Here is a 15356-nt window from a genome sequence, read left to right on the forward strand (position 1 = left end):
AATTCACCTAAATAATGGGGAGATATGGAATAAAAGCATAATCAGTGTGCACAGATATAGCTAGAAAAGAGAGGTAAAGGATGGGTTTTGATCCAGAATATCAAGGAAGTGATGAAGATGGACATCCAAAGGGAAAAGGTAGGAAAGTATGAGAATGTATATTTGGGGCTAATAAAGTTGTAGAAGAAATAAGAGCTGGGAAGTTGAGGTAGGGCAATTGACAGCCTCAAAGATCACACAACACACATTAAATGAGAAAAAAAAAAACACCTTGTTTTGACTTGCTTCTTCAAATTGCTTTTGCAATTTGGAAGACAAAAATCCTAATTCTAATACACTGTTGGCCCAAAGTGTTTGCCTAAAGAATCTATTAAATCAGTGTTCCATAAGTTAGCCCATGAGTTTCACTCTAAACAAATTGAGAGAACCAAACCCAAATATTTCCAATGCAAGTTGAAAGGTGGTTCTTCTTAGCCCAAAGTTTTCATTTAGAAAAATACATATTTATATACTTTAGATTTTCTTCCACCTTGCTTTAATGTTGTCTTAATGACAATTGTGTCTTTTGTTTTACTTTAATCTCACTTGTGTAACTTTTAATGCTTTCTGCAAAATTCAACAGTTTAATCTGGAGCTAAAGAAATAAAACCTTGATGACTCTTAAACAGTTTAAGATTAACGCAGGGCTTCCCTGGTGGCGCAGTGGTTGAGAGTCCGCCTGCCGATGCAGGGGATACGGGTTCGTGCCCCGGTCCGGGAGGATCCCACGTGCCGCGGAGCGGCTGGGCCAGTGGGCCATGGCCGCTGGGCCTGCGCGTCCGGCGCCTGTGCCCCGCGGCGGGAGAGGCCACAGCAGTGAGAGGCCCGCATACCACAAAAAAAAAAAAAAAAAAAAAAAAAAGATTAATGCAGAAAGAAATTACCTTGGTTAGTCATGCCTATTCTAATTAACAGCCTGAAGTTTGCTTTTGCTGCATAAGTGGTAGGAGTTTGATGTGAAGCCAAGACTTAGTGGATCATGTTGTATGGCTTGTTTTTTTAATCACTAAATTCAAGAAGCTAAAACTGCATTTTGAATGATTGCATGATTGTACATGCTATCAAATAGTAACCAAACAAGATGGGACATTAATGTGCATGACAAACAGAAATAAGTATCTTCCTTCCTCTTTAGATTATATCAATAAAACAAGTGAATACTCTGTAGTTTGAAAGCAATATAAACACATTTTTAATGGAAGCCCACATATAACTGTCATGAATGCCTTTCCAAATAAGAATATTGTGGGCAGCTACTCAATGTCAAGACATGTATTACATTGGGAAATTTGTAACTGTTCTCCCAGAATATGCTATGAACACTGCAGTGTTTAATCAATTAATCATGCAGCTACTGTTCTGCAAACTGTCTATCAGGTAAGCTGTGACTGTATCTGCATAGGGTACATGAACTAAGAATATGAACACAGAAAAAAAGCTTTTTTTTTTAACCTGCTTTCCCTTGTTCAAAGTAAGACAACAGGGCCAGTTGAAACTCTGGACTAAGAATATTCACACATGGCCTGAGAGTGAATGTTTCCCCTAATAACTGGTATTATTTGATATTTGATAAAAATACTGCTCACATTTTTATCAATGGGTAAAAATAATACCTAATATCTATTGGAAAATAATTACATGTCAGATACCATGGCAAGTCCTTTGCATAGAACCTCATTATTCTCAATAGTACACTATTGCAGTGGTTCTCAACTGGGACCATTGTGACCCCACGGGATATTTTGCAATGTCCGGAATCATTTTTGGTTATCAGAATACACAGCAGAGGGATTGTGCCATTGGCATATAAGGGGCAGAGGCCAGGGATGCTAACTAAACATCCTTCAATGCACATGACACCTTGTGCAACAAAGAACTATCCAGTCCAACATGCCAGTAGTGCAGAGGTTGAAAAACCTTCCCCTACTTTTATCTTCATTTAACAGGTGAGAAAAATTAGTCTTAAAGAGGTTAAATAAACTGCTCAAGGTAACAGAACTAATAAGTGGTTGAGGTAGGACTCAAACTCTACATTGTCTGACTCCAAAGCCCACATCACATTCTAGCTGCATTGCACTTCACTGAAAAATCATTTACCTCATTTGTACACAATCTTGTAATGCAGCAAACCTACTGCTTTGAATCAGAGGTCCTAGGATTTGGTGTAAGTAGGGCTGCTTTCTACCTGTTTGATCTTCAGGAGTCATTCCAATTCTCATCAGTAATCTGGTAGCCTACAGCTAGAGCTTCCTTAAACGTTTCTCCTAACTTTCTATGATTCTAGCCCCGAGCCTTCTAGCAAGGTTACCTGATTGCCTCTGCATCCCTCCACTGGGTGTTAGAGTAGATCTCCCTTAGGCTTTGACCTTATTCTGTTCTCTGCTTCACAGCAAGCAGTAGAGGATTCCCTGGAGTGGCCCCCTGCTGACTTTGCCACCTTCTCCATGGAATAGAATTCTGCCTTCCGATGCCGTGGATGACTTTTTCCACCTCTAGAGAACAACCCAAATACCACTGGGGTTATAAGGGGTATTTGGCACTGCCCTTTCCCTCCAACTATGTATGGAGTATCAGATATTCCTTAGGGAGCCCACTAAGAGTTGACTCTCTTCCACTTTGAAGAAGTAAAGATTCCTTGGGGAGGGAATCCACAGCCTGACCTCCAAACCAAACAGCCAAGAACCCAATGTAAGTTGCTCAGTTACCTGCATGCACCCCAGGGACCAATCTAAAGCAACCCAAACAAAGTTAGCAGACAACATGAGGCTAGATTCTCCATGCCCTGGGTCACCTTATTTTTACACCCATTACAGAAGTCACACACATGCTCCCAAAATAGCAGCTTCACTAACCCACAGCATGAGGAGCTCTAATTTGTTTCTAGATATAGATTTAAAATAAAAGAAACAATACTTCCTATTATGTGCCCTTTTGAAGGATAAGATTTGTTTCCACAGAAAATGGGACATGGAAGAACACACAAAAACGCACTAAGATATCAAGCAGAACTTAGCCCACTAACGGGGATTTCATTTCACAGTATTTACAGATGTCATTGCCAGCAGTATTTCTGGTTCTTGAAACCTGTCTATGTCATACAGTGGTGATGGGATTTTCTGCCGCAGTTAAAAAATATATAGGCCATTTCAAAGAGTGCGCATGGGGCTATGAAACCAGGAGCTCTTAACTCTACAACCAAAGCTTGAAATTCTTCACAAGATGCTATAGTCACTCAAAAGGGCTAAGTTTTTATGAGGAGATATAAGGTGTAGCCACTCATAATCATGACAGTTGACTCATAATAATCCATGATTGGTGATCTGGGAAAGTAAATAAATGTCTCAAAGTTTTAAAAATATATCATTCTCACACCCAGTTGCACACAGTAATAGTAGATAGGTAGAACATGGAATAATCATAACTAGATAACTGGAATTTATATTAGAACCTGAACTTCAGCAAATAGTTTCTTCTTATCCTCCTAAGTCATCTCTTAGATGCACTAACAAAGACCAAAATTATCCAATGTGGATCATATATCCTTGTTGGAGGAGGTCATAAAGAGGACATGACCACAGGGTGACCCAAGAACTGGTCTTCAGCAACTGAAGCAACAGCTCCTTACTCTCTCCCTTATCCTTGGAATGTACATTCTGCCCACCGTTCCTACACTCAGAGCCACTTCAAGGATGCAGCCTTGGGAAAGTAAGATGTTATTGAGACCATCTGGACCGAGTACCTGACTGAACCCCATTAAGGCCTCTCTATAAACTCTTAGGACTCTCACAGGTGGGTGCAGAGACCTACTCATCTTGCAGCCACTCAAGACAAGACTCATATGGAGGTTCCCTTGCTTACTGAAACTACCACCTACCAATCTGGAGTGGTCAGCCTTTTTCTTCAGTGTACTGGGACCAGTTTTCAGTTTTACCCAGGGAACTCCCTAAGTTGAGAATCAACATTCCCTTGTCTCCACCAAACCAGCATCTCTCTGGCAATGGCTCTAATGATGAGTAAAGTCCAAGTAGTAGAATGAGAGAGTAACAGGAACCCTCCGATATCCACAAACTTAAAGTTTTCTGTGAACAAGTACAAAGGAACTACAGCTTAAGTATCAGTGTCATGAAATCCCTGATACCCACCCCCAGCCCTACCTAGCTTGGCAGAGTTCCTGCTATAATCCTTCCGAGGGAAGCATGAGACTGCTCCCTGGAAAGGCCAGTGCAGTTCAGAAACATGGGCACATTTCCCACCAGAAAAACAATCAAGATGACAAGAACCTCATCTCTGGCCTTGGTGCTTATGGTACTCAGGGCAGTGAAGTTCCCTCAACCCCACAGACCATGTGGTCGGGGTGGTGCCCAGTGTAGTGCCACTGGTTAGATTTAAAGTGGCCTCTTCCCATTGTCTGAAAGCGAATCAAACGCTTTAGAAATAAAGCACAGTATCTTTCTACTCTTTGAGCTTCAGATACTGCAAAAATGGAATCAACTGCTTCTAGTGGAGCCCTAGGCTAATTTGATTCTAAATAATTCACTGTTTTCTGGTCATCTCGTTATTGTGCTCCCACCCTTATCCAGTCTCCTACCTGAAAACATTCACACACACACACACACACACACACACACACACACACACACACACACACACACGCCTTTTCTTTTACTCCATGTATTTCCAAATATTTAAGCAGGATGAAAGTGAGCTGGCTAAACCAGGCTTGAGCAGGACAGCTGAAGCTGTCACGGAGCTATCTCCTCTTGACATATAAGTCGGCCAAATTGCCATAGTCAAGTAGCAATCATTTGTCTTTTCCCTCATCTCCTCAGAGCAGAATCTGATGCTCAGGGTGGTTTTAGAATATGGACAGGGGTCTCCACAGTCAGGAAAAGGCATCTGATGCCTTCCCCTCCCCTCCCCCAAACCATGTTTAGCAGTTGTGACTCCTCTAAGGCTTGCATGCGGGTCTCCAGAGGTGAAAGGAGCATGGATTAGCCCACTGTGCTGCCTTGCCCACAGCATAGTATAATATTAATTAGTCACCTTCCTTATTATTCAGTCAAAATATGCCAGACTGAAATAAATTACATTCTTAGCACATATTTCACACCCCTGGATCAAGTCTTGCAAGGGTTTTCTTTTATTATTTATAAGATCATGTGCTGTCTTCCTGCGGAAAATGAGATGGTCTGCATGAGGAAAAAGGTAAAAGAAATGCAGAGAAATGAAACAATCAGATATTCCCTAATGATATTTAAAAATAGAAGATTTGCTACTGTTACATACAGCATGTTCCATCTTTTGAGATATAATGGCTCTCTTGTGGTTTAATGGAGAATTACTTTCAGTAATTGATTATTAAAATTTAAAATTGCTAACCGTCTTCATTATTAGATGAGCGAACATGTTATCCTTGTAATTAAAAAAGCCTGAGACTCACTTTCATCCTGTTGACAGAGCGGGCAGACTGTCTCTGCACTCAGACTTGATGGTTTCAGGCTTCTTGTTTGACAAAAATAACCAGCCAGTCATTTGATGATGAAAATGCAGAACATTCACAGAGACTGAGCAGAAAATATAATGAACAAAAAATAAAATAATAAAAGCCCTACAAGCTAATTAAAGTTTTCAGTCCCAACTCATTAAATGCTCTGCATCACTTATGTGATATTTCAGTGTGCTGTGCTCAGGTAACATGGGCTCTGTCACGTTACTCCAGCCTCCTTCAACATGCCTTCAGAGAGTATCACAACCTTTCCTCTTCCACCTGTACCAGCACCTGCCCTTTCACATTTCACCTCGAGATGTCACCATTATAAATCGTTGGATTGGGCAACTTATTACATAAAGGGGTATTGGAAAAATACAGTGTGATTTCCTGCCCTCTGGATGTGAATAGGATGTGTCCAGACTGGCATGGAGAGTTCCAAGGTTTAAGCACCCTGCTGAGTCCAAACAGCGGTACCTCAAACATCCCTTGCAAAGTCCCCCATCCCAAGAGAAAAAGCGTTATCAGTCATTTATCCACATACTAGGGGTGGGGAATTGGTCTTGATGGGAGCTTGCATTTCCTTCAATGTTTTCATCATATTAGAGTGTTCCTTTTGTGAAGGCAGCACTCAGTGATCTCCAAAAGGAAATTTTATAACTGTCAATGAAAGGAGCCTATCAAAGGGGACATTTTTCACAACTCAAGTATTAGACAGATGTCAGCCTTTGGGAGAGGAAAATCCAGCAGGCTTGAGAAGCACAAATGTGAGTGAAGCAAAGATTTTTGTGCCTGAAGATATATTCTAAAAATCAAGGAAAGCCATGTGAATGTCAGCATTCCTATAAAATCTCAATTGTTTAGCTCATAAAATCCCCACTCAAATGCTGATTTTTCAAAATGGACTAATCAATGACTTGCCAATATTTTCTTAAGATTCAGACCCTCAAGAATGTCCTCTCTGCTTCAACCCAGCCAACCTTGATTATTCTTTAATGCAAATTACTATCCTACCCTCTGTCCACAGTCAGACTATGATATCACTGGGCAATATTAAGATGGTGCTATAAAGCTATTCTCATTTACTTGTCCTTGTATTTATCCTTCCAGTTAGATTATATAATTCTCAAGAGTAAGAGAAATTTCTTTTATTTCTTTTGCTATTTTCACTTAACTGCGTAGCCCCTTACCTGATATCAAACTCAGCCAGACATCAGGTCTACCACCCATCTTATTTGCTTTCTGGGTTAGATATGAAAGTTTGACAAGAAGCTGAGATATTCCATACTAATTAAATATAACCTTGAATTTAGGACCCATACAGACTAGCTCAGCCTTCTTCAACCACAGAACAATTTTCTCAATTCTCCCAAGGATGGTACATGGCTAGTTGCATTCTAGATGCATATGAGATAAGTAAATTCATTACACGAAATGAACATTAGGGCATAATACTCGAAACTTCTTGAGAAAGGCTGATCTAGATTGTTCTTTCAGATTACCTTCAACAATCTCACAAAGTCATTAATAAATTTTCAAAAATCCTTTCCCTCTTCCATAGCCGTTCTGGCTTTGGTGACATAACAACTTTCCTCCTAGAATATAAAGTACCATCCAATTTATAAGGCAATCTCACATGTTACCCCCTCATAATCACTCTTGTCTACCCAAACACCATGACACCTTGCTTGTACTAATGACACACATTTTCACCCTCTATCAGGTACCACTATTAAATCACATGCATTCTGATAGCATAATTCACATTTGAACACTTTTCTATGTCTCACAGCACCTAGCATCTAGTTTTAAATGCGTAAGAGATTACAGTACATATTAACTGAATGAATGAATAGATAAAATCAATAGAATAGGCTAGTGCTGGATTTTTTTCCATTTCTCAATCTCCTTTCTTAAATTTAAATTGAAGGAAAATAGCTACCCAATACAAGTGTACTGATAGTTATCAGCTGTTTACAAAACATTTCTTTCCCATATGGGGATGAAAATCTTATACCCACAAATTCCTGATCTTCCCATCTCAGTTGATGAAAATTTCCCAGTTTCAGTATCTCAGGCCACTATCTCTGAGTCATCTTGGCTGTGCCTCTTTCTCTTATACCCCTTATCCTATCCACCAACTGATTTTTGTCTGCTCTCTGTCAAGATAGATCCAGACCATTTTTCACCACCTCCACTACTAACAGCTTGTTCCAAAGTACCATCATCTACCCCCTAGATTATTCTAATCACCTCGTAAGGCCCCTCTCTGTTTACTGCCAAAAATATTCCATTACAGCAGCTCTTGGTTCAAGTCATTCCTCTGCCCAAATCCTCCAATGCGTCCCAAGTTCATTACAATGGCCTATCAAGTCCTACAAGATCTAACTGATAATAGCCTCTTGGCATTAAAACAACTTCTGGAAAACATTTCAGTTTTGTTAAATTTTTACAACCTATCATATTATGGGACCTGAACCAAGGCTAATTTTTGTGGTTGAAGACTTTGTAATAGCAATTTTCCCTGACTGGCTTCATATAGTAAAAAAAAAAAAAAAAAAGTTTTTCCAAGGATCCCTGAAATTTTGACCTGGATGGAATACTGGCTGATCTACCCCTTCATTTTAAAGATAAGGATACAAAGACTTAGTGAGATTAAATGATTTGCCCAAGGCATGAGATTTGTTACCAGAGAGCTGGGAATAAAACTCAAACTCTTTGGCATTCAGTGTTCCCTCCTCTTCACTGTGTTTGAGTTTTCATTATGGTGCCATTCTGGCACTCACAGTGAAAATCCAACTAACATTAGCCCTAATGCCTAGGAAGCTGTAACCCAAAACCTGGGACCAAATGGATAACATGAAAATCATCATAATTGAATTTATGATGACATATATTTTTCAGTTTTCAACTTATAATCTTCAATCAAATCTATCACCTCATTCTAGCCTCAAAAGAATGCTCTACAAATTATGTAATAGAAAACATTGCATAAATATGAACAGATAACATTTAAATACTCCAGTGTGCTCTCTGGAAGATGGTCAGGAAAGAAAAGTCACTGTGGTTTCTTACATGTATGAATAAGAAGATGCTCCTACTACATACGCTAGATGCCACTAAATTGGTTTTATGGTCAACCTATACATATATATAAAGGTTAAAATACATATATATGTATTTGTATAATATACATATAGAGAGAGGTGTATATTATGTATATGTTTTTTATAAATATACACATGTAATTTCTATTTTTATTTTTGTAGTCATATTTGGAATCCACTAATGCTCTTTGCTATATTCCATGTGTCAGCACAGACGAAAGTCATCTCAGGGCTCTGGAAATGGCAGAGAGTGAATAATTAAGATCAGGCATCAAGACACTGACATGTCATTCACTGGTAACACAGAGGGATGGGATGCCAATAGTACTTTCTAAATATGCCACCAAGGGAGGGATTTCCTAGATCCTTAATAAAATTGGCCCCCATACATAATGGATACTACCAGCTAGTACCTGCTTTCCACTGCCTAGCTTATATCAAAATTATGAAGGGAAAAAAGAAGAAAAAGATATTGCCCATTTGCTTATGGAGTATACAACTGTCTATTTTGTGAAATTTGAATGGAGTGAGGCAGGGCCTCTGGCCAAAAGCATATCTCTCAATACCTGTCATACTGCCTGAAATCCCACCATTATCAACTCAATCCTTTGTGTCTTGAATCTTTTTCAGGCTTTAAGCAAACCCATTAAAATGCATATACTTTAAAAAGTGACACAATCTTCTCACAGATTAGGCCCTTAATTAATGCGACCCAGGATAAACCAGGGATGAGGAGAATGATAGTAGAGACACAAATATACTTCCAGATATGGAAAATTTGCCTGGAGCCATTATACATATCAGAATGTTGAGTGGGACTTTTCTATTTGGGCATTAGGGTCCACAGTTGAATATGACAAACAAAATATGCTCAAACTGTAAAGGGAATCACCAGCAATTGGGGCCAGGCAGCCTGTTCCCAGGACTGCAGGAGTTTGGTATCTTTAACAAATCACTGGAACCTGGCTTTGGGAAGGGGACCCAGAGCAGACCCTTTATAAAATTCTACGCCTGTTTATACTTGCCGGTGGGGGGAAGGTCCTAATTATTTTTTTAATATATCTGACTCCCTGTCTGAGATCCTGGATACCTACCTACAAGTAGAGCTGGGTACACAATGATGTATACCCCTTATTGTTTTTCCTCATCAAAGCCAAATGTCATGATAGGCTTACCACCAAGGAAGACCACATTCTAATGGACCTAATATAATTAATGCTTAGATTCCTATAATCCACAAGGTTGAACTAACACGTGAGACACTAGATGACAGACAATTAAATCACTTTGTATGACATGAAAAAGGAAAGGCAGAAAAAGTGCTATGAAAACTCCCTGAGGAGGGACGGGCAGCAATGTGATCATGAGAACATCTGTGACCACCAGCCATCCCACACTACCCTGCATGCCAGCAGTCTACTATGCATGCCAAGACGAGCCAAGACTGAGTGTCCCTATATTTTATTGCATTTGTTCATTTGACCAGTGGTAAATGGGGAGGAAAAAGTCCTCCACATCCTCTATGGGAAACCCTACTCATTACTGGATAAAACCTTGACTGAATTTGAGAACACCTCATAAGAGAAAGAGGAGAGAGTAAAGAAAACCCAAAATGCAATGGAACCTAATATATACGCTTTCTGACAAAACCCCCCAGCCAGACCAAACTCTGACGCACCCTGGGAAACAGCAGCTCGTTTGAAGAAAAGATGTTCTACAACCCCCAGTGGGACAGTACTGCCATCAGGGACAGATTCTACAAACCTAGATAGACAGATGAGGGAAAGGCTCTATTCACTCACTGGAATTTCCTGGCGCTTCCGTAAGTGTCTATAAACACAAGTCTAAGGGGGTATATGCTGCTCCAATATATTTTGGTATAAAAGTTGCAACCAGGAGAGTCTTAAAATAAAAGTACTGGAGGGAAAGCTGTGAGTCTGCTGAAGAAGGAGAGGCCATTCTGAAAGCCAGCATCTAACTGCAGAGGGGGGCTTGAATCCCCCGAAACCATTCAAATAGTCTGTTTCACTGATATAATTATTAAATCATTGATTAGTGTGCTGAGTTGTCTTTATTACAGGTGAAATAGCCACTGCCAGCTGTTTCTGTGGTAAGTTCCTCAGCTAGAGAAAAGCTGGCATTGTGCCCAGATGTAGCCAGGGAGCCCCACTGCTTCAAAGTGGTTTTTCTTTCCTCCAGCGAGTGCTTCCCCCTGTCATTACATGGTTTCCCTGTGCTCTCAACATTACAACAATAGAATCCATAAAACCAAACAAAGGGATAACTTACTGGCAACTAATGAAACACAGAAAGATTGTTCAAGCGGTGTAAATGTGAAAAGGCTTTGAACCCGTTTAAACAATTTGCTTGTATTCCATTGCCCCACGGTAAACCCAAGCGTGCAGGCAAGTGTCTCAGCTTCGTAAAAATGACAAAATATTTGCCTTAAAGGTCTGCTCACTTGTTGCTCCACTTCTCAAACTCTGGAGTGCTGGTTTGCTTTCTGACCACTTGTCCAAATTCTACCCATTTATCAAGGCTGGCTTATCTCCCAGCTTTTCTAAGAAAATTTCCCTGAACATGCAGACTCTGCTGAGCTTTCTTTTCTTTCCTTCTCTTTTCACTCTTCAGTAATGGAGGCGTGCGCCACTCATTAGGCCAGCAGGTGCCAGGGCAAGTATGGGAAATTTCGAGAATCCATGCTACATCACAACAGACCAAGGCACTTCCCTCTGATCCCAGATGCACACTCAGAAACTTTCTCAATCAACACTCCACTTAGCCCCATCACTTGCTTAGCATGAGAAGGTGAGATGAAACCTGTCTGCCATGCCTGGTACTGAGGAAATAGGACAAGCCTTGGCATCAGACGAATTCAGGATTCAAACCCTAGATCAAAAGTTTATTAGATGTGCAACCATGGCTTTTGTGTTTCTTTTTTTAATCCCCTGAGACTCAGTGTTTTAATCCATAGAATAGAAATATGATCTTTTTTCACAGTGTGTGCCATGCCCAGTACCTGACATAGGGTGGCATTAAGCACCTAAAGTGTGAACATTACACATTATACTAAGTCCTCTCCCTCTCCCCGTCCCTGCCCCCCAAGGACACTCATTATCATGCACCACTAATCAGGTCTTCTCTCTCCAAGAAGACTGTAAGTTCCTTGAGGACAGGGCTACAGAGGTTCTCTTTGCTAAGACTAAAACTGTATACATAGACTCTAAACTTTTTGGCCTTTTTCCTAAAATAGTTTGTATAGACTGGAAGAAATATAGGTATTTTATGAATGAAAATAGGGGACTGAGCTAACACTTTCAGGTAGTTGATTTCAGCATTATGATCGTTCTCTATAGATTCTATGATACAAAAACATGATGGAATAAAATGAAGTCCTGCCCATTTTTGGCCCAGATACATAACAACCTTAATAATATGCTTGCAGATTCCTGTCTGGGAGTATTCTGATACATTCTTTTAGTGTCTTCACAGGGTCTGCTCAATTCGGGAAAGGAGCATCCTGGTTTGGTTGGGCACAGTGTGACAAGTGGCAAGTAAAGAACACATCTACCTCTTAGTTCAATGCATGTTGCCAAACTGTGTTTGAGAACCATTTTGAAAGAGGAGTAGAGTTAACACAGATATCATGCTATTCTTGAGAGAAGAACTTACCTATCGTGAATTTGAAATTGCACTTTTAACCACGACTAGCAGGATTTTTTAATGCTTCCATGCCCTACTCCCACAATGCATCACTAAATAGGCAGGTTACTATACATGGTCCAAAATAAATTAGAGACCCATTTCTTTAACTCATACATCTCCATTCCTTCTCTATTTTGTAATACAGCTTGTGATGCAAAAAAAAATCAAATTTTCCAAGTTAAAAGTCCCCTTTGTTTCTACATATAGTAAATGCAAAACCTCTAGTCACCGAGAAATAGATTAAGTAATCATAGAATCACAGAATTTTCAGCACTGGAAGGGACCTTAGAGATCATCTAGTCCAACCCCCTCATTTTAACAGATGAGGAGACTGATGTCAGTGGAGGATTATAGCCTCGGGGGTAGAACAGAGTTCATTAACTCATCTTAGAAAGGACCTGTTTTTGTTGTTAGAATAAATGATTAAATGATTCCAATTTCATGCCATCTCCTTTATTCAGAAAGTTTATCATTCGCCTTCTCCTTTTGTCCGTGTAACCATGACAATTGCTGGGAATAATATAGCTATCAGTATAAAAATAGCCTCATTAGCATCAACAAGGAGCTCGCCAATCAGCTTGGACCTATTAAAGGGCTGATAACCACCTTCCCTGCCTCACACTTAGCCACACACTCTCCTGCCTTAGACCAGCTCTTTCCTCTTCTGAGACTGTCTGTCACAGTTTGACAGCTGGGATTTACAAGTGGAATCCTACCTGAGAAAGCCCTGTTCTCAAGCAGGCTCAGTTGGATCTTGTCCTGGGATTTCTGGCCTGCCTCTGCTTTCAAGAATGTCTAAAGCAAAACTGAACATTTTCCTTCTGTGATATGGCAGAGGATGGAGAAATATTAGCTGTAATTTAGGAATGGACACATTCATTAGCAGGAATCCTTTAGAAAGAGTTTGTGTTTATTTTAGGTTCTTCCTTTGATTCTTCCACTGCCACTCCCCACCCCACCATGAGCAATTTGATGATTTGTGCCAATTTTGATAGGTTTGTATGCAACACAAAACAGTTTGTCAAGGTATTTTCGTAACACGCACACCGCCCCCCCACCCCAAAAAAGCACAAACCAAGTAAAAATTAAAAATAGGAAACAAAACTATCAAAGGGTAGAGAGAGACCTTAGATCCATTTTAAATCACTGGATAAATTCACCTTGGCTAAATTTCACTGAAACAGAAAATTAAACTGAATTGTCTACTTGAGCTATAGGGAAGGAGGAGGAGACTGATGGAATGGCGCTCAGCAAACTGCTTTGAGAATTAAAAGGTTACAAAATATAACACAGCCTTAAAAATATCAATAGATGGACAGTCCAGAAATAGATCCATGCATATATATGATCAACTGATTTTTGAAAAAGGTGCAAAGGCAATCTGGTGCAGAAAGAATAGTGTTCTCAACAAAAGTACTGAGACAACTGAATATTCATATCCAAAAAGATGAGCATTGATCCAGATCTTTTACCATATAAATATTTTTACTCAAAATGGATCATGGACCTAAATATAAAACCTAAACCCAAAAAACTTCCAGAAGGAAGCACAGGAAAAATTCTGTAGCCTTGACTTAGGCAAAAATCCATGAACCACAAATGATAAAACTGATAAATTGGACTTCATCAAAATTAAGAACACCCCTTCAAAGACATCACCAAGAGAATAAAAATGCAGCCACAGCAGGGAGAAAATATCTGCAAATCACATTTCTGTTACAGGATTTGTATCCAAAGTGTGTGTGTGTGTGTGTGTGTGTGTGTATAAAATTCTCAAAATTCAATAATAAGAAAACAATCCAATATAAGAGGGGAGCAAAATATCTGCATAGTCACTTCACCAAAGTGGATATAAGGATGTCAAAGAAGCACATGACAGTCATTAGGTAAATTAAAATTGCAATAAGATGCCACTATATCACTCGTGGCTAAAATTAAAAAGGCCAAGCTTACTCGGTGTTGGTGAAGCTATGGAGCAGCTAGAACTCTCATACACCAATAGAGAGAATATGAAATGGCACAACCACTTTGGCAAACAGTTTGACAAAAGTGAAATATACACTTATTGTATGATCTAGTCATTCCACTCCTATATACTTCCCCAAGAGAAATGAAAGCATATGTCCATACAGAGACTTGTATTGATATTTGAATATTCACAGCAAATTTATTTGTAATATCTGAAACCTGGAAACAGTCCAAATGTTTATCAACATTTATTACTGAATGGATAAATAAATCGTGAAATATCTATAGAATGAAATACTACTCAGCAAGAAAACGGAATAAATTGTTAATACACACAACATGGATGCTGCTTATATAGAAAAGATGCCTTCGCTGAGGTCAAAATATTTACCCTGAAAATAAAATTCGAGATAATTACGCTGAGTGAAAGAAGCCAGATCAAAACGACAGCAAAAGAGTACATACTGTATGAATTCATTTATATAAAATTAGAAAATGCAAACTAATCTATGGTGAAAAGAAAGCATATCACTGGTTTTCTAGGGATAGGAAGGGAGTTTGCTGCGGGTGAGGATGGGAGGATAAAAGGAGGGACTGCAAAAATGCACACAGAAGGGCTTCCCTGGTGGCGCAGTGGTTGAGAGTCCACCTGCCAATGCAGGGGACACGGGTTCGTGCCCCGGTCCGGGAAGATCCCACATGCCGCGGAGTGGCTGGGCCCGTGAGCCATGGCCACTGAGCCTGCGTGTCCGGAGCCTGTGCTCCTCAATGGAAGAGGCCACAACAGTGAGAGGCCCGTGTACCACAAAAAAAAAAAAAAAAAAAAAAAAAATGCACAAAGAAATTTTGGGGGGGTGTTTATTACTTTGTGGTGAAGGTTTCATGGGTGTAAATACAGGTCAAAACTTATCCAATTTTACAGTTGTATAAGATTGTAGGAGTAATAAAAATAAACATACCATGGACTAATTTATTGATATGATTCCTTTTGATGATTATAGAATGCTACTTTTGAGGTCATGGGTCAAGGAGAAATAAAGTATGAGGTA

General features: G+C 39.7%; 1 non-coding gene across 1 annotated transcript; it reads left to right on the forward strand.

Moving 5' to 3' along the window:
* The first annotated feature begins 3177 nt into the window (after nt 1-3177).
* LOC131751706 (small nucleolar RNA SNORA25) lies at nt 3178-3306 on the forward strand. Its single transcript, XR_009334272.1, has one exon. It is a non-coding gene; the product is annotated as a small nucleolar RNA SNORA25 (small nucleolar RNA).
* Nucleotides 3307-15356: the final 12050 nt, after the last annotated feature.

This window comes from Kogia breviceps, chromosome 2, assembly GCF_026419965.1.
Source record: "Kogia breviceps isolate mKogBre1 chromosome 2, mKogBre1 haplotype 1, whole genome shotgun sequence".
Taxonomy (NCBI): Eukaryota; Metazoa; Chordata; class Mammalia; order Artiodactyla; family Physeteridae; genus Kogia; species Kogia breviceps.